This window comes from Lygodium microphyllum, chromosome 2 (genome assembly GCF_053477565.2).
Source record: "Lygodium microphyllum isolate KBCC chromosome 2, Lygodium_microphyllum_v1.1.10, whole genome shotgun sequence".
NCBI classification, from domain to species: domain Eukaryota; kingdom Viridiplantae; phylum Streptophyta; class Polypodiopsida; order Schizaeales; family Lygodiaceae; genus Lygodium; species Lygodium microphyllum.
This window is the reverse complement of record NC_141136.1, coordinates 133,198,338-133,219,524: the sequence shown is the minus strand read 5'-3', so window position 1 is coordinate 133,219,524 and position 21,187 is coordinate 133,198,338. Positions and strand designations below refer to the sequence as shown.

At 41.9% G+C, this 21,187-nt stretch overlaps 2 pseudogenes; both read left to right on the top strand.

Annotated features, from left to right (window-relative positions):
* Nucleotides 1-3,531: 3,531 nt before the first annotated feature.
* On the top strand, nt 3,532-4,960 carry LOC148040343 (DExH-box ATP-dependent RNA helicase DExH9 pseudogene; annotated as a pseudogene).
* Nucleotides 4,961-13,320: 8,360 nt separating this feature from the next.
* On the top strand, nt 13,321-14,144 carry LOC148040342 (DExH-box ATP-dependent RNA helicase DExH9 pseudogene; annotated as a pseudogene).
* The last annotated feature ends 7,043 nt before the right edge of the window (nt 14,145-21,187 follow it).

Genomic DNA, 21,187 nt, shown 5'->3' with positions numbered 1-21,187 from the left:
ATTAATTTATATTACATCTTCAATTCCGCTATCATGTAACCAATGTAGCTACTTAACTTTTTATCAACTCTTATGCACAATCAGACATTGATAAAAAGAAGTCTTTATTTGTATTTATATGGCCATAGTCCTTTCGAATACAATATTTCATGCGATGATAAACCAGCTGTTACATTTAGTTTGGGGAGACCAACATTGTATTACATTTATCTACAGGAACTGTATAATAGTAAGGTTTCAGGTCATGGATATTCAGGAATCGGTAAGTCATTGGAAGTTCAGGATATCCTTTCCGTTGGAATCCATACTTCTCATGGCGGCCCAACACTTTAATCCTGTCGGCGGGGATTACATGGGTTACTTCCTCATATACATATGAGTTCATCTCAACCCTCCGACCTCGAATATGTAAAGTTGAGTTTACGTGAGCTTTCACAAAAATGAACAGCTTCACAACTTTCAGGTCTTCCAGCCACTTGATCCTCTTTAGGTTGGTCTATAGATAAGCAAACTGGTGGGCGGCTATATAGTAGATTCCTGAAGCACCCGTCCATCTTCGTTCCATGTACAAAGGTGATGGATTATAGATCTGCTCCAGGATGTTCATCATCCCAATCCTTTGTCTATAAAGCGAAGAATGCATTGCAGTCATAAACATGACTCGAAATACCAAGAACTTGTTCCATGCTTCGTAATTCTCCAAGACAGCATTGAAGGTAAGGAAATGTTTGGACAGCAAAATTTCCTTTACTTCATCTTATTAAGATTTCATAAAAACAATTCCGTTGTTCATTGGCTCTGATACCAACTGTAACGTGTCCACTAGTATCATTCAGGACATGTCTTAGCAGTCCATCGGAAATGATGTCTAGAAAGCTCTGCCTGGCACTCCCATGGAATGTTACTGGGTTTGCAATCTAGGGCTTTCCGCGTCTGCCACATAGCGGAAGTATTCCAGCCATTCCCACTTAGGATCGACCTGAATTAGGGTTTTCCTGATTGATCATTTCCTAACAGCAACTAGCGTCGGACCCAAGCGAACTACTTTACGCAGAAACGCTAGGTCCGAAGCGGATTCACGCTGCACTCGGTTCAAGGAGAATGGGAAAGGAGAGGGATGCAAAGCTCAAGCTCTCTGCCATAAAGCATAGTCCCATTCCTTCCCCTAAAACAGCGTAAACCGGGTTAAAACATAACTCTAGGCCAACGCTTTTGTTGTTCGTGTCCTTTGACGATCATCCTGCTGTTCCTCGTGATTTGAGAAAAGTTCCCGGCCAACCGGGACTACCCATTATTAGTTATTTAATTATTTAACACATTAATTGGACATGTAACAACGAGCTTCTTTAATTAACTCGTTAGGCACTGGTTCCTTCACGTAATCCTATCACTTGACATAGAAAAACAATATCAAACAAGTTCTTTATTAACAGGTCATCGTATTTACCTTTCAAATACAAAGAGTTCCGCCCGTAGGCTTATCCACAATCCGCCCAAAGGCTATCCAGCAATCCACAGGGATCACCATTCCAAGTTTCCGCCTGTAGACTAGTATGCGGGCCTCGAGATCCAATCGCGAGTCATGTTAGCATCTTGTGAAGGACCCGGCAGGCGAGGGATTTACGGCCAGATTCCCCCCTGGCACCCAAGCGTTCTCCTGCTCCAAGTAGCGCTCAACGGAGAGACCTCTCGCGACGGGTTCGGTCCATGTTCCCAACACAGTCAACAACCCCCTTGGTTAGGGTCAGGCAGGCAGTCCGGGGTAACTGAAGCTGCTTCTCCCTTCAGGCCTTCAACCTGAAGTATAGATATTCATTTATCTTTTAATTCATTGGTCAATCAAGTCAAACAGTGCTCTAAAATTTGTAGCAAGCACAAACATTTCCATTGATCGTTTTTTATTGGCAAATTGTTAAGGAATGAATCCTTCCTTTCGAATGCATCCAACATTCGATCCGGGATGACTTGCAACTTGGCAAGATCCCCTATATCCTATTAACCCAACTTGGTCAAACCTTAAGGTTCATTGGCTACTCTAGTTTTCTGGTCTTTAATCTTCAATTAATCTTCCTTACTCAAGAAGGATATCAAAGTATACATCCTCTTGCAAGATAACTTGCATAAGGATCCGACATCCTCGTTGCGAGAATTTGGCCTTCCTTCTTGTGATCCAATCACAAGACCCTATGACTCCATACTTGCTCGCAAGTGCCGCATCGTACTATGCGATAATGGAGTCATGAATTAATCTGTTTCAGGTTCTTTAAGCTGACATCGTTAGACCTAGGGTTTCCTAGCTTCATTCTTGTAAGAATCTCAGGGACAAACCCTAGTTCCTTTTACGATTACAATTTACTGACCCTACATTCAGGGAATATGGACAAGTATTTAAGGTATAGACGTTTCTTGGAATTTAACTCATTCCTAACGAATATTTCGCAGCCTAGGCATTTTTAAGTTTATATCAACCTGGTTAACTCTAGAACGTAATTTCGAGATTACTTCCACATGATTTGTTATCTATGTGTCAATTGACTTTTCAATCCTAATCTTTATCGATTTGAGGTTAGGTTAATTCCAACTAATCTTTCCTTTTCTTTGCGAACAAAACTCATGCTAAATAAGCAACCTTTTTCTTGCTAAGTTATGCAGTTAGCAACAATAATTTCATAGAGTTTATGCATCGTAAGAGTCCTTTCATGATTTGTACTTTCCATGATGATTCATTGTAAAAAGAATAGGGGTTAATTAGTGCAAGATGCAGTTTTATACCTTTAGGCTTAACCAAAGTATACTACTTTAATGGGAAATAATCTAGCTTATAATTAATTTCAATGCATAAAGCTATTTGAAAGAAAGTACGTTTATACTTTATTTATTTTGCATGTTCCATTAGATGTATTAATGACTAAATTCGGTCGTCGTGAATAGCTAGGACAAAATATATCCTATTTCTAACAACTAACCTTGCATGATAAAATTACAACGATATAAAATAAAAATTAAGAAGGAAAAACCTGGGTTTGGGGTGAGATATCCACATGGATATCGGGAGATGACCCTCCCGCTGTCGTATTGCTACGCATTCGAGGTGTGAAAACTACCCAAAAGTTATGCGTGAGATTTGTTACTTCGTACATACTTAGATGTAGACGTTGTGCTTTGCTTTGCTTGAACATTTTGCTTTCAGTTGGTTCATGTTCAATTTTACAGAAGAGACAAGCGCTGTTTGGGATTGAATCTGATATTTGGTATAAACAAATTAGAAGGAGAATGGGTTCTAGATCTGCAATGAGTATGGTTTTTCCGAGGTTCCCAAGTTGTTTGCTTATGCTGAAGATACAAATGGTATTGACAAGGGAGTTTAAGAAGACCAGTAAATTTCCAGATGAACATGAGGCTCATGTGCAGCTTGCCCTTGAGCATGGAACCATTGCTTGCCAAAATCCATCAGCACTATTGCTCGTGTACTCAGCTGAGCGGACTTTACAGATCAGAAAAGTTTGTAAACTCTTAAAGCTAACCTTTGGCATGCATTCCATATGCTTACACACACACACTTCTGTTCTACATCAAATTGAAGGGTTAAGCTCATGTGATGCTGAAATTGTGATAGCAACACCTGAACGACTAGATTTGAAGGCAGTTTCGATTCAAATGTCTCTTTCATGGTCATGGGATGTTTTCTTCCGAGTGGGAACACTTTCGATTGAGGTTCTTTGGCATTACAGCCCGTGGCTACTCTTGGGCTACTTTTCCTTGGTGCTTTTCTGGTTCTGGGAGGGAAGCTAATTTGAGGTGAAACAAAAGGGGAAAAGAAAACACGAAAGAAGGAGGCTAAAGAGGGGATTTTCAAAAGCTAAAGAGGGACGGAAAAGCAAGTGTATGGGATGGAAAAAAGAAGTCAAGGCTAATCTGGGAAAAAAGATAGAGGAACAGAGCATTCGAGGATGGATATGGGGAGGAGAGACGATACTCTGCGGCTCGACAGAGAAGAATTACACTGAGGAAGAAGGGGGAGATTAGCATGGCGCCCTGGCTTGGTAGCACCAAATGTCAACCGGGAGCTCGTTGCTCATGCAGAGAGGTTACGAATCATCCTTCGTTTGAATTCATCATCTGTTACAAGGCCGCAGGGCAATCTACAATCTCATCAAATAGAGGCGCCATATTCAAGTAGGATCAGCCAAAAGCAGTCTGAATTTGGTAGCGCATATCGTGCTAAGCTTCCCACACTTGAACTACTATGCTGAGATCTATGCTGGACATCAATCATGCAGAGGACACCATGAAGCTCTGATACCAGGAGAGGCCAGCAGAGAAGGGCCCGGCTCCGGACAAGCCCGCCAAAGACTATCCTTTCACCCTCGACCCTTTCCAACAGGAAGCCATTCGTTGCATCGAGGCTGGCGAGTCCGTGCTGGTTTCAGCTCACACATCTGCTGGAAAGACAGTTGTTGCAGAGTATGCAATTGCTGTGTCTCTACGAGAAAATCAACGCGTGATTTATACATCACCAATCAAAGCTTTGAGCAACCAAAAGTTTCGAGAGCTATCTGAGGAATTTTCTGATGTTGGCCTTATGACATGGGATGTAACGATTTCTGAGAATGCCTCCTGTTTGGTGATGACAACAGAGATCCTTCGAAGCATGCAGTATAGAGGATCAGAAGTCATGCGCGAAGTAGCTTGGATAATCTTTGACGAAGTGCACTACATGAGGGATCAAGAAAGAGGGGTTGTATGAGAAAAGAGTATTGTCATGGCTCCTAAGAATTCTAGATTTGTGTTTCTATCTGCCACAGTACCCAATGCAAAGGAATTTGCTGATTGGGTTGCCAAAGTCCATGAACAGCCCTTCTATCTCACCAGTTCTGGTTTCGCATGCCAATCAAACCTCAAAATACACTGGACTAGGTGGCGCTTAGTGAACGATGGTGCTAGACTCAGAGAATCATGAAGGCTGCGACACATAGTCGATTGAGGAATGCTGAGCAGTGTAGACAGAAATCAGCATAATGATTAGAGAGAAACAAAGTTCCCTGCAATAGACTAGAAGTGCAACTACTTCTATCACTCTAGCAACCAAGGCTCTCTGTCATTACAACAAGTGAGCATTGTGTCTGTACTATCTCTGCGTAGGCAGAGAGAAAATGGAGAGAGGGGAGACAAAGAAGGGAGATGGTTCCCTACAACTAGTCCGCGGAGACGGGAGCAATCAATAAACAGTCCTGGAAACTTCCAGAGCAACCCTGTCATCGTGCATAGGAGAAGAGGCTATGAACGTGTTTGGACTGGAGATGGCCAACATCTGTAGTCTGAGGGTCTGCAAATTCGTTTTAGACATGTGGACATGAACGACATATCCCTTGATCATCAACTGAAAACAAACAGCATTTACTGTTATGATTTTCTCTGTGCTACTTGAAGCATATTCATGGAACTGTTATTCTATTCTCTACAACCAGCAGTAGCAGAATCTACTCATACAATTTTTGACAGAGGACTGGAGTTGCAGAAAACAGAACTAGCACAAATTTCTACACCTCTTTCTGGAATCTAAAGACATAAAATTTTTCTATTGTGAATGTCATCATGACAAGAGAAAATGAGAGATTTTGATTGATGATTATTGCTCAGAAACAGTCCAAACTTTCTATCAAGTGTTCTCTGTATCTTTTCTTGAAGCTCATCAAGAGTGCCATTGAAGAATTAATATCAAAAACAATATTTTGAGATTTCAGTTCTTGTATAAACAGAGGCTACTGATTTCAGTCACATTAAAAGACGATTCTTAAAAGGATCTGAATGTATTGAAACAAACAAATGCTACACATGGATAATATATTTATCTGAACTTGTCTGCAAGGTTGTAAATGTCATACTTGACTAATCTTTTATCCTGAAATTTATCAAGGACTTCTGAAGTTGCGACATTGCTTTCAAAACCCTTCGACATCTTTGGTGAACCTGACGTGAGAGCGTCGCAGAAATTTCAGGATGGGAGATACTTCAGCCTCTATTTCAGCTTCTTCTACAACTCCAGCTGCATCTACTTCAGCTCCATCAATGACTGCTGTGTCAAGTACTTCAACGGAGGATCTAAAACAGATTTTGCAGAATATGTCCATGTATATGCAGCTCCAAAATCAGCAAACACAATTGTATATGCAGCAGCAACAACAATTGCATCAACAGCAGTTGTCTCAGCAAAGGCAACTCTATTCGGAGCAGGAGAATGCAAACAGCGCGACTAAGGCTATTGAAGCAGTTGAAGACATATGAGATCAAGATGGGGTTTTTTGGAGTTCCTGCTGGACTTATGAGTAAGTACTTCCTTCGTCTTGTCACACCTGCTTTGAGGACAAAAGTGACTGATCTTTTTATTCAAAATACACATTGGCAAGATTTTAAGAAGGCCCTAAAAGAAGAATACTTCCTTGAGGACTTTGGTATGGCTACTCGGCGGTCATTCCGAGAGTGGGTCTACATGCCAAACAAAGGTCTCGCTGCTTCGGAGTTGATTAGAGAATTCGAAGAGAGGTATAGTCAGCTTGATGCCATTGAACAAAGAGCATTGGATGTTGAAAAAGTTGAGCTTTTCTTGCAAGCTGCAGATCCTGCTCTTCAAGAAGAATTGGGTGAGCTTCTTGAAGATCGCACGAAGCCTATGGGTCTTAAAACTGATTGGCAGGATGCTCAGGATGCAGTCTCGACTTTGACCAAGAGGAGGATATGGAAGACTCACCTACAGAATGGTTCCATGACACCTACACCATCATCTGCTCCTATGCCTACTTCTATCCCTGTTATTTCTTCTCCTCCTCAGCCAGTTTCTTGGCCTATGCCATTGCCTACTGTTTCTACTCCACCTATTCCTCCTGTTCCACGACCGATGCCTACACCTTTTGCTCCAAAACCATCCGCTCCATCGGTACCTACCTCTCTTGATGACATAATCAAAGGCATCACAGATTTGACACTGGAGTCAGTCAAAGCGGAGTTGGTGGGTAAGTTGAAGGAACAGTTTGCTTCAACTGTCCCTACTACTTCTTCTAGTGCTCCTACTGCACCTAGGAGTGCTCCTAGTGTACCTAGGAGAGATCGGAGATGTATTTGGTGTGATAGTACGGACCATCAGCATTGCAGGGATTGTGATTCTTTCCAGGATGCAAGGAGGCAGAATTTGGTATATTGGGGGAAAGATGGTAAGATTTGGTTGACTGAGACAGGAGCTCCACTTGCTACCAACTTTGGTAAAGGTGAAATGAAGAAGTTAGTGGAGGACATGGCTGCGCGTACTTCTTATGTGACAGCTAGAGGTGATGCTTCTGCATATGGAGTACAGATTGAGAAGGGATCAGAGACTCAGTCCGCACTATGGACTTATGCTATGGAGACTGCAAACAAGGGGAAAATTCAGCAAACTGTTTTGACTAGTGCAGGCTCTAGCATCAGATCAGAGACAGGTTGGGACTCGCCTGTTGGGACAGGTATTCTATTTATGCTTATTTGGCTAAATCTCATGGTGCAAATGTATTTGTTGAGGAGAAGCGTAAGAGGGATGAAGAAAATCCAAGTGCAGCTAAGAAGACTAGAGGGGGTGAATTTGTTACTCCACCTACTGCAGGACCGTCTTCAAGACCAGGGCCAGATCGACAGATGGAGGATGCTCAAAAGAGAGAAAAGAGGCAAGAGCCTAGAGAGAGAAAGCAGCCAGGATTCAGATTGATGTCCGATATTGAGACATCTACAGACATGAAGAAAATCTTTAATGATAAGATACTTGGCAGTGAGGTGACTTTCACTATTTCTGAGATTTTGGGCATCTCAAAAAGAGAGTTTCAGGATCAGTTTCAGGAGGTCCTAAAGAGGAAAAGACATGCATTGGCTACCACTGATACACAGGGAGTTTTGATTGGGGAGTTGGATGAGGATGAGGATGAGGTTATGGTTGATAATGCTTCTGTTTTTCCGCAGGTAGAGAAGAGGGTTCAGCCTATGCATTATGCTGAAATTGATGAGCGTGTCATGATACCGCGTAGTCACTTTTCGCGGAGCCATTGGGCTAGGGCAACTACAGAGACGATGGTAAAGATTGGAGAGAAACAGGTGCCTTATGTTGCATTGGTGGATCATGGTTCAGAGATTAATCTCATAGTTCGTGGAGTTTATGAGAGTAACAGATGGCCTATGGATGTAGAGCATGGGTGGCGTATGAGAGCCGCCAATAATACTGCAGGTGATTTGTATGCTGCCTGTCCTAGTGTCAGGGTTTCTATTGGTGATGTAGAGGAGGATTTTCATTTCTTTGTGCAGGATTCATGCTCTTATCCCATAATTCTTGGTCAGCCATTCATTACAGAGATGCGCATGGAAACAAAGGTCATGGATGATGGATCTGCTTATGCACGGATTCGCAGTAAAGATGGTATGAGAGCAGTTCAGTTTATGACTGTATGTGTGAACCATGTTAGAAACAGGGATACTCTCAGAGATGCACCCTTGCCCACTGTGAGGGATTCGGGTTTTCATTAGGTACCGCCGTTTCGCGAGACGACGGTGGTACAGAGGAGAGGAGATTGGAGTTCTCGCCTCCTGGCAGCGGTGTTTTCTCCTCCGGTTTTGTTGGGATTTTAGCAAACAGTTCGATGAGTTATCAGAAGACTTCTAGGTTGCCTAGAGCTGCCAGGCAGTATATATGCAGGAAGGAGAAAAATTTGAAAAATGCAGGAATTTTGGAGGATGATAAGTATATAGATGGGATGTATGACAGTGTGATTTGTGCAGATACGATGACAGAGATGGGAGATATGCTGAAAACTGATATGCTAAATTGTCATGGTAATGTATTAGTGCAGTCCCTAGACATGTTTCATGAAATTGCAGATTTTATGTCACATATTGAGTCAGAGGCTGAGGTAACTCAGCAAAGAGTGTTGAGTGCTGAAGAAATTCAGCAAACAGAGTTTCCAGCTGGTTACGATCAGCTTTCAGAGAGACAGAGGGCTGAAAATTTTCAGCCAACAGAGTTTACTGCTGAAATATTTCAGCATTCAGAGTTTGGGGCTGTTCCTATGCAGTCCATAGAGCAGAGGGCTGAGAATATTCAGCCATTGGAGTGCAGAATTGCTGATTTACAGCAAGGTTTATGTAATGCAGAAGAGCATAATGAAGCCAGGGTTGACAGGAAATACAAAACTGTGGATAAGAAGGTGAAGCCGATTGCTGTACCGCTTCCACCTGACAGTGATCAGCAAATAGAGAGGGCTGCTAAACAGCAAATTTTGAGGAATCCGGAGCATATTGGTCATAAATTTTCAGCAGAGACTCTTGCTGAATTGAAAATTGGAAATGGTGATTTCTTGTTACCCATAGAGAAGCAATGCTTTCAGGATATGCTTGAGCGACATGGAAGGGGATTTGCTTTTTTCCCACATGAGATTGGATGTGTGAATCCTGATATTGTTGCTCCTATGGTCATTTTTACTATTCCTCATATCCCATGGAATCTCCGACCTATTCCAGGGCCTAAGGCACACTTGCCAAAGCTGATTGATTTATTGAATGAGAAAATCAGGATGGGAATCCTTGAGCCTTCATCTGCACCATACTCAAACAGGTGGTTTACAGTTCCAAAGAAGAATGGTACTCTTCGATTTATTCAGGACATGCAGCCAGTGAACAGAGTTACTATCAGGAATGTTGGTATAGGTCCAGTTGTGGATGAGTTTGCAGAGGCATTTGCTGGACGTGCCATCTATTCTTTGGGTGATTTGTATTCAGGATATGATCAGTTTCAGCTGGCTTGGGAAAGCGGGGACATAACCACCATGAGAACTCCTATTGGGCTTGTCAGGATGTGTACCTTGCCTCAAGGTGACACTAATTCTGTTGTGCATATGATGAATGCCATGCATAAGGTCCTTCGTGATTACATACCTCAGCTTACTATGCCTTTCTTGGATGATGTGCCCATTAAGGGGTGTGCAGAAGAAGAGAAGAATGAGAGCCTAAATGAGCAGGGATGCAGATACTTTGTGGCTGATCATATTTCAACATGTGAGAAGATTTTGGCCAGGTTAGAAGAAGTGAACTTGACACTTTCAGGGCAAAAATCTGTTTTTGGAGTGAATGAGGTTGTCATTGTTGGGCATATGTGTGGATATTATGGCAGGAAACCCTCACCTGATAAGGTGAATGCTATAGGCAAGATTGCAGAGTATTGTTCTACCACTTCGGAGGTACGGAGATTCATTGGTGCTTGTGTGTTTTATATGATTTGGATACCTCATTTTGCACACATAGCAGATTGTTTGTATCAGCTGCTTCGAAAGGGGCAGAAATTCTATTGGGATGAGAGCCACACTAAAGCCATGTGGAAATTGAAGAAGTTATTGCAGAATGCTCCTACTCTCAGGAAAGCGGATTATAATTGTGGAAGGCCTATTGTATTGACAGTTGACACTAGTCCAATTGGCATAGGTTGGGCTGTGGGTCAAGATGATGCAGATGGAAATAGGTATGCTATTCGGTTTGGGGCGAAAGTCCTAAACGAGAGACAGAGGAGATATCCCAAATCAAGAGGGAGTTATTGGGGATTGTCACGGCTCTCAAATGTGACAAGGAGTACTTTATTGGAGCTTCAGTTGTGGTAGAGACAGATTGCTTGCCATTGATTGGTATGATTACGAGTTGCTCTACTCCGGATATAGCTATGCTGAGATGGATTGCATACATCGTCATTAAATCCGGAATTTAAACACATAGCAGGGAAGGATAATCCGGTGGCAGATATGTTGTCTAGAGCCAGATATGATGATGAGGAAACTCTACTTGCAGAAGAGGATGATGCAGAAATTTCAGCCACTTTGGTTGATCATGTTTGTCATGTCTATGATATTGTGGCTTTTACAGAAGAACTCTATGTTGGAGATTGGTTGTAGATTGGCAGGTACCTTAGTACACTAAGCAAAAGAGATGAATGGACAGATGAAGAGTTCAAGAAGATCAGAAGGAAAGCCTATGGTTATTTTCTCAAGGACAGATTTCTTTGGAAGCATCCGAAGAAAAGAGGCGGATTACCTTTGCGGGTTGTCTACGATAAAGAGACACAGTTACAGGTGATGAGGGAGTTTCATGAGAGTCCTTGGGCTGGTCATAGAGGAGTATGGGCTACTTATGAGAAAATCAAGGAGAAATATTGGTGGAAAGGCATGTATAGAGATGTTTCTCACTTTGTTGAGACTTGCAAAGACTGCCAGATGTATTCAGTAGTGCATCATCGAGATGAGCTTCATCCGACCTATCCGCTATGCATTCATTATAAGTGGGTAGTTGATTTGGTTACCATGCCTATGGGTCTATGGCAGATGAGGTACATTGTTTGGGCTAGAGAGGATCTTACCAATCATGTTGAGGGCAGATCTTTGAGAACGAAGACCACTAGTGCAGTGTGTAAGTTCTTATTGGAGGAAATTTTCTGCAGGTATGGTTGTGTGGGTAAGATCACTGCGGATCGTGGTGAATTGGATGCAGATGAAGCTAGGGAGTTTTTCTCTCAGCTAGGAATCAAATTGGCTCTAACAACAGCATACAATCCAGAGCGAAATGGAAAGAGTGAAAGAGGGCATCCGCCAATAGTGAAAGCTTTAGCCAAAGCATGCAGAGGACGGATTGGAGAATGGCCGAGACTTCTACCATTTTCTTTATAGGCTGATCGTACGACTCATAGTGTTACCACAGGATATATGCCTGCAGAGTTGATGTATGGTCAGAAACCTGTTATGCCGATTGAGACTTGTGCTTTGACTTGGTCAGTTTTACCTTGGCAGGAGGATTTGACGAGAGAAGAGCTCTTAGCTCTTCGGATTCGACAGTTGGAGAGGAGACCAGAGGATATTCAGCTAGCTACTGACAGGTTGAAGGTTGCTAGACTAAGGAATAAGAACAGGTTTGACAGCAGACATCGCTTGCGGCCTAGAGCAATAGAAGAGGGAGATTGGGACTGCACTTCGGAAGATGGTGAAAAGATGGTTTGGGCCGTACATAGTCAGACATGTCTTTGATAATGCAACATATGAGCTGACAGAATTGGATGGGACAGTGCTTAGAGTGCCTATTGCTGGAAAAAGAATCAAGATTTTCAAGAAAAGAAATGATGAGGATTATGCATTGGAAGAATTTTCAAGAGAAGAGCAACCACAAGAAACTCCAATGGAAGAGACAGATGATATGACAGATAATCTTGTTGATCTACCGGAAATGCATAACGAAGAGATTGATCTGTTTATGGATCTTGATGATAATGATCATGGGTAGTTGGCCCATCCGGAGGATGCGCAGGATTAGAGGGGGTGGATGTCGTATTGCTGCGCATTCGAGGTGTGAAAACTACCCAAAAGTTATGCGTGAGATTTGTTACTTCGTACATACTTAGATGTAGACGTTGTGCTTTGCTTTGCTTGAACATTTTGCTTTCAGTTGGTTCATGTTCAATTTTACAGAAGAGACAAGCGCTGTTTGGGATTGAATCTGATATTTGGTATAAACAAATTAGAAGGAGAATGGGTTCTAGATCTGCAATGAGTATGGTTTTTCCGAGGTTCCCAAGTTGTTTGCTTATGCTGAAGATACAAATGGTATTGACAAGGGAGTTTAAGAAGACCAGTAAATTTCCAGATGAACATGAGGCTCATGTGCAGCTTGCCCTTGAGCATGGAACCATTGCTTGCCAAAATCCATCAGCACTATTGCTCGTGTACTCAGCTGAGCGGACTTTACAGATCAGAAAAGTTTGTAAACTCTTAAAGCTAACCTTTGGCATGCATTCCATATGCTTACACACACACACTTCTGTTCTACATCAAATTGAAGGGTTAAGCTCATGTGATGCTGAAATTGTGATAGCAACACCTGAACGACTAGATTTGAAGGCAGTTTCGATTCAAATGTCTCTTTCATGGTCATGGGATGTTTTCTTCCGAGTGGGAACACTTTCGATTGAGGTTCTTTGGCATTACAGCCCGTGGCTACTTTTGGGCTATATTTCCTTGGTGCTTTTCTGGTTCTGGGAGGGAAGCTAATTTGAGGTGAAACAAAAGGGAAAAAGAAAACACGAAAGAAGGAGGCTAAAGAGGGGATTTTCAAAAGCTAAAGAGGGACGGAAAAGCAAGTGTATGGGATGGAAAAAAGAAGTCGAGGCTAATCTGGGAAAAAAGATAGAGGAACAGAGCATTCGAGGATGGATATGGGGAGGAGAGACGATACTCTGCGGCTCGACAAAGAAGAATTACACTGAGGAAGAAGGGGGAGATTAGCATGGCGCCCTGGCTTGGTAGCACCAAATGTCAACCGGGAGCTCGTTGCTCATGCAGAGAGGTTACGAATCATCCTTCGTTTGAATTCATCATCTGTTACAAGGCCGCAGGGCAATCTACAATCTCATCAAATAGAGGCGCCATATTCAAGCAGGATCAGCCAAAAGCAGTCTGAATTTGATAGCGCATATCGTGCTAAGCTTCCCGCACTTGAACTACTATGCCGAGATCTATGCTGGACATCAATCATGCAGAGGACACCATGAAGCTCTGATACCAGGAGAGGCCAGCAGAGAAGCGCCCGGCTCCGGACAAGCCCGCCAAAGACTATCCTTTCACCCTCGACCCTTTCCAACAGGAAGCCATTCGTTGCATCGAGGCTGGCGAGTCCGTGCTGGTTTCAGCTCACACATCTGCTGGAAAGACAGTTGTTGCAGAGTATGCAATTGCTGTGTCTCTGCGAGAAAATCAACGCGTGATTTATACATCACCAATCAAAGCTTTGAGCAACCAAAAGTTTCGAGAGCTATCTGAGGAATTTTCTGATGTTGGCCTTATGACAGGGGATGTAACGATTTTTGAGAATGCCTCCTGTTTGGTGATGACAAGAGAGATCCTTCGAAGCATGCAGTATAGAGGATCAGAAGTCATGCGCGAAGTAGCTTGGATAATCTTTGACGAAGTGCACTACATGAGGGATCAAGAAAGAGGGGTTGTATGAGAAAAGAGTATTGTCATGGCTCCTAAGAATGCTAGATTTGTGTTTCTATCTGCCACAGTACCCAATGCAAAGGAATTTGTTGATTGGGTTGCCAAAGTCCATGAACAGCCCTTCTATCTCACCAGTTCTGGTTTCGCATGCCAATCAAACCTCAAAATACACTGGAATAGGTGGTGCTTAGTGAACGATGGTGCTAGACTCAGAGAATCATGAAGGCTGCGGCACATAGTCGATTGAGGAATGCTGAGCAGTGTAGACAGAAATCAGCATAATGATTAGAGAGAAACAAAGTTCCCTGCAACAGACTAGAAGTGCAACTACTTCTATCACTCTAGCAACCAAGGCTCTCTGTCATTACAACAAGTGAGCATTGTGTCTGTACTATCTCTACGTAGGCAGAGAGAAAATGGAGAGAGGGGAGACAAAGAAGGAAGATGGTTCCCTACAACCAGTCCGCGGAGACGGGAGCAATCAATAAACAGTCCTGGAAACTTCCAGAGCAACCCTGTCATCGTGCATAGGAGAAGAGGCTATGAACATGTTTGGACTGGAGATGGCCAACACCTGTAATCTGAGGGTCTGCAAATTCGTTTTAGACATGTGGACATGAACGACATATCCCTTGATCATCAACTGAAAACAAACAGCATTTACTGTTATGATTTTCTCTGTGCTACTTGAAGCATATTCATGGAACTGTTATTCTATTCTCTACAACCAGCAGTAGCAGAATCTACTCATACAATTTTTGACAGAGGACTGGAGTTGCAGAAAACAGAACCAGCACAAATTTCTACACCTCTTTCTGGAATCTAAAGACATAAATTTTTTCTCTTGTGAATGTCATCATGACAAGAGAAAATGAGAGATTTTGATTGATGATTATTGCTCAGAAACAGTCCAAACTTTCTATCAAGTGTTCTCTGTATCTTTTCTTGAAGCTCATCAAGAGTGCCATTGAAGAATTAATATCAAAAACAATATTTTGAGATTTCAGTTCTTGTATAAACAGAGGCTACTGATTTCAGTCACATTAAAAGACGATTCTTAAAAGGATCTGAATGTATTGAAACAAGCAAATGCTACACATGGATAATATATTTATCTGAACTTGTCTGCAAGGTTGTAAATGTCATACTTGACTAATCTTTTATCCTGAAATTTATCAAGGACTTCTGAAGTTGCGACATTGCTTTCAAAACCCTTCGACACCGCAGCTGCGCCTTGGACTTTCTTAGGAGGCATCGCAATTGTAGTTGTTCGGACGTGGGAAGCAGCTTTACAATTCCTCTTTGGAATTCACTGTTGCTCCCTTGCACCACCCGTTGATAGTAGTTTTTGGAAGGCTTCCTCCTTGGAAGTCGGGAAAATTCGAAAGGGTGTTTCAGAGTCTTCTACGACTAAGACCCATTGAAGCCATGGAAAGGATTAATGGCCTTTTAATGACTCGTTCAAATGAGGAACGAAAAGGGATGGAAAAACACAAGGTGCGGGAGAGAACTCTAAGGGGATATAGTAACCGTAAAGGTTATAAGTAAGGTCGAAGGACCTTAGGTCAAACTTGGAGGGAAGGGGTTTCAATACGCCACAAAGGAAGGGCTAGGGAAGGTTTTAACATGGAGGAAAGAGGGGTGGTTCCAAGAAAAAGGGATAGGGGTTTTAAGGGATTAACACGGGAGGTGTGGTTTCAGAATGCCCAAGGGAAGGGTTTAAGGGTTAATAAACGAGGGGTGTGGTTCCAAGGAAAAGGGGGCTTAAGGAAAGGGCCTAAGTGACTTTTAAAAGCAGGGGGGGAGAAAGTAATAATAGGACCTCTAAGCCCACTCTTTATTGGGGAAAAAGGGGGTCATGATCCTTTAATCACGAGGGGGGGTGATCCCAAACAAAAGCATAAGAAGGGGCCTTGGGGGTTTTTAGGACACGGGGGTGAAAGGGGTTTTGGGAAGCCACAATCAAGAGGTGAAAGGGGTTTCAAGTGTGAAATCCCCAAACCCACAGGAAGGGGGGCCTTAAGAGGATTAAAACCGGGGGGGGGGGGGGGGGGGTTAATAATAGGGTATAGGAAGGAGGGTTAAGGAGGCCCCCCCTTTGGAAGTTCTGACTTCCAGAAGATTATGTGGGGGGGGTGTGAGCTGTCAGTTGGTGGCAAAAAAAATGGAGGTAGCGCACGGATATGGGCAATGCTAAGCCCTCCCCTTCATCCTTTCACGGTAGCTACTGGCATCGTTTGGCAGCACCTTCTTCTAGCCCTCGTACCTTCGACCTTCCTTCACGGCAGCGGACGACGTCACGTCTTCTGGGCAGCGTCCCTATTTCGGCCGTCCTCTGCTGTCTCCCTTGAGTGGGGGTTTTTATAGGGAGAGAGAAGGGAATCCTCCCTCTCCTCATGTCGCCATGCATGGCCATAAGGCCGAGCAAGCTCCAGCGAGGAGCTTGCTGGCCTACTAATTCCCTCTCCGTCCTCCAGCAAGATCAACGCCGATGGTGAGAAAATTCTCCCATAAATTTACAATATTTGACGTATTACACTGAGACTCCTTGTATTTCTCTTTGGGATCATGGTTTCGAGATTAATGTAATTGTGCGAGGTTTATATGATATTGGTAGATGGCCAGTTGATGTGGATCATGGTTGGTGTATGCGTGTGGCCAATAACATTGCAGGAGATTTATATGTTGCTTGTCCAAATCTAAAGATTTCTATTGGAGATGTGGGTGAGTCTTATCATTTCTGTGTACAAAACTCTTGTTCTTATCCTATTATTTTTGGGTATCCTGATGCCAGGAGGCATATTCCACAGTGGATTCCGTGAGGTTTTACGGTGGATTCCGTAAACTTAGATGACCGGGGCTCATACACAAAGAGGATTCTTTGTGCGAGAAGTTGATGGGGACGCCTGTCCTTTTCGGGTGTTTCATTAATTTAGTGTGTACATGGGTGATTCCATAGCGGGTGATTCCGCAAAATGCATATTAAATTAATAAATGTTTATGAGTTTAGAGTGCGCACTCGTAATAAATTAAGGTTAGGATTTATTTCTAACCAGTTGATTTATTTATGTAGCTGAAGACTGCTAGGTATTCACTTTTGTCGGTTTAATTGTATTATTTTACTAACGATTGTGAATGCTTCAGTTGATGTGTAGAGATAGCAGCAGTGGCGGAGGAAAGTATTGGAGTCTAGCGAGTATTCAACCTTTGGATTATATTTTGATAGGCGCCACGCCTATATTTTGTTATGTCTATTGAGACATTGATTATTGATTATTATTTTGTATGTGCCTATGCGCACAGATATGTTATTTCTATTTGGACATTGAGATTGGGCATGCCAGACTCTATGGGCACCGTCCATTAGCTTTATTTTCCTATTTTTGTAGAAAGAAAACTCAAAAGCTAAAAGCTTGTCATATTTTTGTAAATTGGGCTATTATTGAGCATGAAGATTGAAATATACATAAAATACATGCTTTGTGAAGCGCTCACACAAGGCATGGGGGAGATTGAACCCAATTTGTCTCTTGCTTCTTGTCGTTCAAGCTTTTACATTGTTTTTTGTGCAAAAAGGTAGAGTTCATTGTTCTTGGGGACCTTCAGGGATTCACTACGTGAGCTATCTGTGACCGATCTGCGCACCATATCCATTTATTGCTGAGTCTCGAATGGAGACTAAGGTTCTGGATGATGCCTGTGCACAGATCTGAAGCAAGGATGGGAAGAGAGCTATCCGATTCATGATTGTTTGTATCAATCATCAGTGGAATAAAGATTCTTTGAGGGATTCCCCTTTTTCAACAGTAGATCTAGATTTTGCTAGGTACCACTGTCTTGCGAGACGATGGTGGTATGATTCAGGGAAAGCTCTCGTCTCCTAGCAGCGGTAGTTTTTCCTCATGTGATTATGGTGTATCCACTGAAAGTACTTTGTGTTTTCAGCATATTTCTGATATGCCTAGAGTTGTCAGGCACTATGTAAAAAGAAAAGAAAAAGAATTGATGATTGCAGGCGTTTTGTAGGAAGAAGACCAGATAGAGGGTCTCTATGATGGCCTTTCATGCTCAGATACCATGGAAGAACTTTTGGTATTGCTAAATGCTAACAATCAAGAGTTGTCATAGTCTTACAAGTTCATTGTCTAGCAATGTATTGTGAGATCACTGATTTCATACTTCAAAAGAATTTGGGTGCTAACGATTCTCAGCAAAAAGTATTCATTGCTGACATATTTCAGCAAAAAGATTTGGATGTTGCTATTTATACACAACAAAATTTTTGTTTACCAGGGTATTTTCAACAAGGGTTGAAATATGTAGGTTGTAGCAATGAAGCCTGAGTTCAAAAAAAATATAAGATAGTTGACAAAGAGGTTAGACCCGTTGCAGGATGTCTACCTTTGGATAGTGATGAGATGATTACGAGAGCTGATATGCAACCTCCTTTGCGAGATCTTGCAGGTATCGGGCCTAAGTTTTCAGCTGAGACATTGAAAGAGATGAAGATTGGGACTGAAGATTTTCTACTTCTTGAAGAGGTAAGATGTTTTGAAGACATGTTATGCAGGCATGAAAAAGCTTTTGCTTTCTTTCCACATGAGATTGGATGTGTTGATCCTAGGGTTGTGACGTCTATGGTTATTTTTACAATTCCTCATGTCCCTTGGAATTACGGCCTATTCTTGTGCCGAGAGCTCACTTACCTGAATTGGTAGACCTTTTGAATGAGCGGATGAGGATGGAAATTCTAGAGTCATCTTTAGCTCCATATTCCAACAGGTGGTTCACAATTCCTAAGAAGAATGGGACACTCAAGTTCATACAAGACTTAAAGCCAGTAAACAATATCATTATTCGAAATGTTAGTGCAAAACCTATTGTGGATGAGTTTGATGAGGCTTTTGATGGACATGCTATCTATTCACTCGGGAATCTTTATTTCGGATATGATCAGTTCCATCTTGCCCTTCAAAGTAGAGATTTGACTACGATGAAGACACCTTTAGTCCTTGTCCAAATGTGTACTCTTTCGCAAGGAGCTACTAATTCGGCTGCTCATATGATGAATGGGATGAACAAGGTCCTACGAGAATTTGTTCCTGAGCTTACTATGCCTTTTATTGATGATTTACCTTTCAAGAGATGCAAGGAAGAAGGTAAAGATGATTATTTAGATGATTATGGATGCAGATTCTTTGTGGCTTTACATATTAGAGATGTTGATAGGATTCTTTGCAGACTGGAAGAAGTGAATTTGACCTTCTCAAGGTTGAAATCTATTTTTGGTGCTAGAGAAGTTTTGATTGTTGGTCATATGTGTGGATATTAAGGGAGGAAGCCTTCTTCTGCAAAGGATGTTGTCATAGAGAAGATTGCGGAGACTTGCTCTTCTACTTCGGAGGTTCGTAGGTTTCTTGGAGCTTGTGTGTTTTATCTTGTTTGGATTCCTCATTTTTCTTATATTGTAGATGATCTCTACCAGCTCTTGAGAAAAGGGAAACGTTTTTCTTGGGAGATAAAACATATGAAAGCCATGTAGAAATTGAAGAAATTATTGAGAGTTGTTCCGACTCTTTGAAAGGAAAATTATGAGTGTGGGAGACCTATTGTTCTTACTGTTGATACTAGTCCTATCGGCATTGGATGGGCTGTTGGCCAAGATGATGTAGATGGGAATAGGTATGCTATTTAGTTTAGGGAAAAAGTCCTAAATGAGCTACAACGAAGGTATCCACAAGTTAAAAGAGAGCTCTTGGGAGTTGTCACAGCTCTCAAGAATGATAGAAAGTACTTCATTGGAGCTGTTGCGGTGGTCGAAGACCGATTTTTTGCCTCTTCTAGGTATGATCATGAGTTGTTCTACTCTGAATATTGCCATGCTTAAGTGGATTGGATACATAAAATCCATGAATCCTGAGTTCAGGCACATAGCAAGTAAAGACAACCCAGTAGCTGACATGCTTTCATGAGCGAGGTATGATGATATGGATTTTTTTTGCATTGATGATGCTGATGATGGGGAAGATCTTTCAGCAATGCATGCTAATCATAATTGTCTTATGTCTGCTTTGGAAAGCTTTGATGAGACTTTGTATACAGGAGAGTATTTATAGATTGGCCATTATTTGAGTACTATGTCTAGACAGGATGGATGGACTAATGAAGACTTCAAAAAGATTAGAAGAAAAGCTTATGGTTTCTTCTTGCGAAGTGGGCTACTTTGGAAGCATTCACGAAAACGAGGAGGACAGCCATTATTAAGAGTTGTATGTGATAGATCTTCACATGTGCAGATCATGAAAGAATTCCATGAAAGTCTTTGGGCTTGGCATCGAGCTGTTTGGGCGACCTATGAGAAGACATTAGGAAAAAAATGAACTCACAAATGGGCTTTTTAGCCCCTCCATCTCCTTCTTAAAACAAGGAAAAGAGAAGAGAAGAATAGTAAAATAATCCTCCTCTCTCTCCACTTTTGCAATCTCATTTTGCCTTTTTTATATTATCTACAAAGATATACTCAGATTCATTCTCTCTCCTCATTGAAGAAGTCTTTTTCAACCAAATTTTATATTAAAAAAGGAGTTAGTTACGGGAGTGTGGTGCTTCGTTTTCAATGCAAAATGATTAGTAGATACGAGGTAATTGATTTTTTAATCGAGAACAAGGAAAATGAAATTTTGGAAGTTCCTTTTAAGATATTTTGGGGATTTTTTATATCCTAGCTTTTGGTCAAAAAACAAACTAACTGGTCAAATTTCGTGTTTTTTAGAGGTGTTTTTAGAGGAAAAATAGAAATATCTAAAATACGAAAAGTCTTGGACATCCCTACCCTCTGAGCTATTTCCCCCCATATCTATACTCTCTCATGGCTCTTTTGTGACCTCTTCTCTGTGCTTATGTAACCTTCATTAACAGAGTGAATTACTTACACCCTCATTTTCTTGGCACCTTTGTGTGCCTCTCTATGCATCTCCACTCTACCTCTTGTGACAACCAAGTAGGCTCCCCCTTTCTATTAATAGTAAAATGAATATAGGAAAGAAGGAGCTGCATATTGAGGTAGAGATTGAATATGCCCCATTATTCAAAAGAACCCAGCGTACCAGTCTCAACCCTCAGGTTTTGTAGAGTTATAAGCAAATGGGATTGAAACA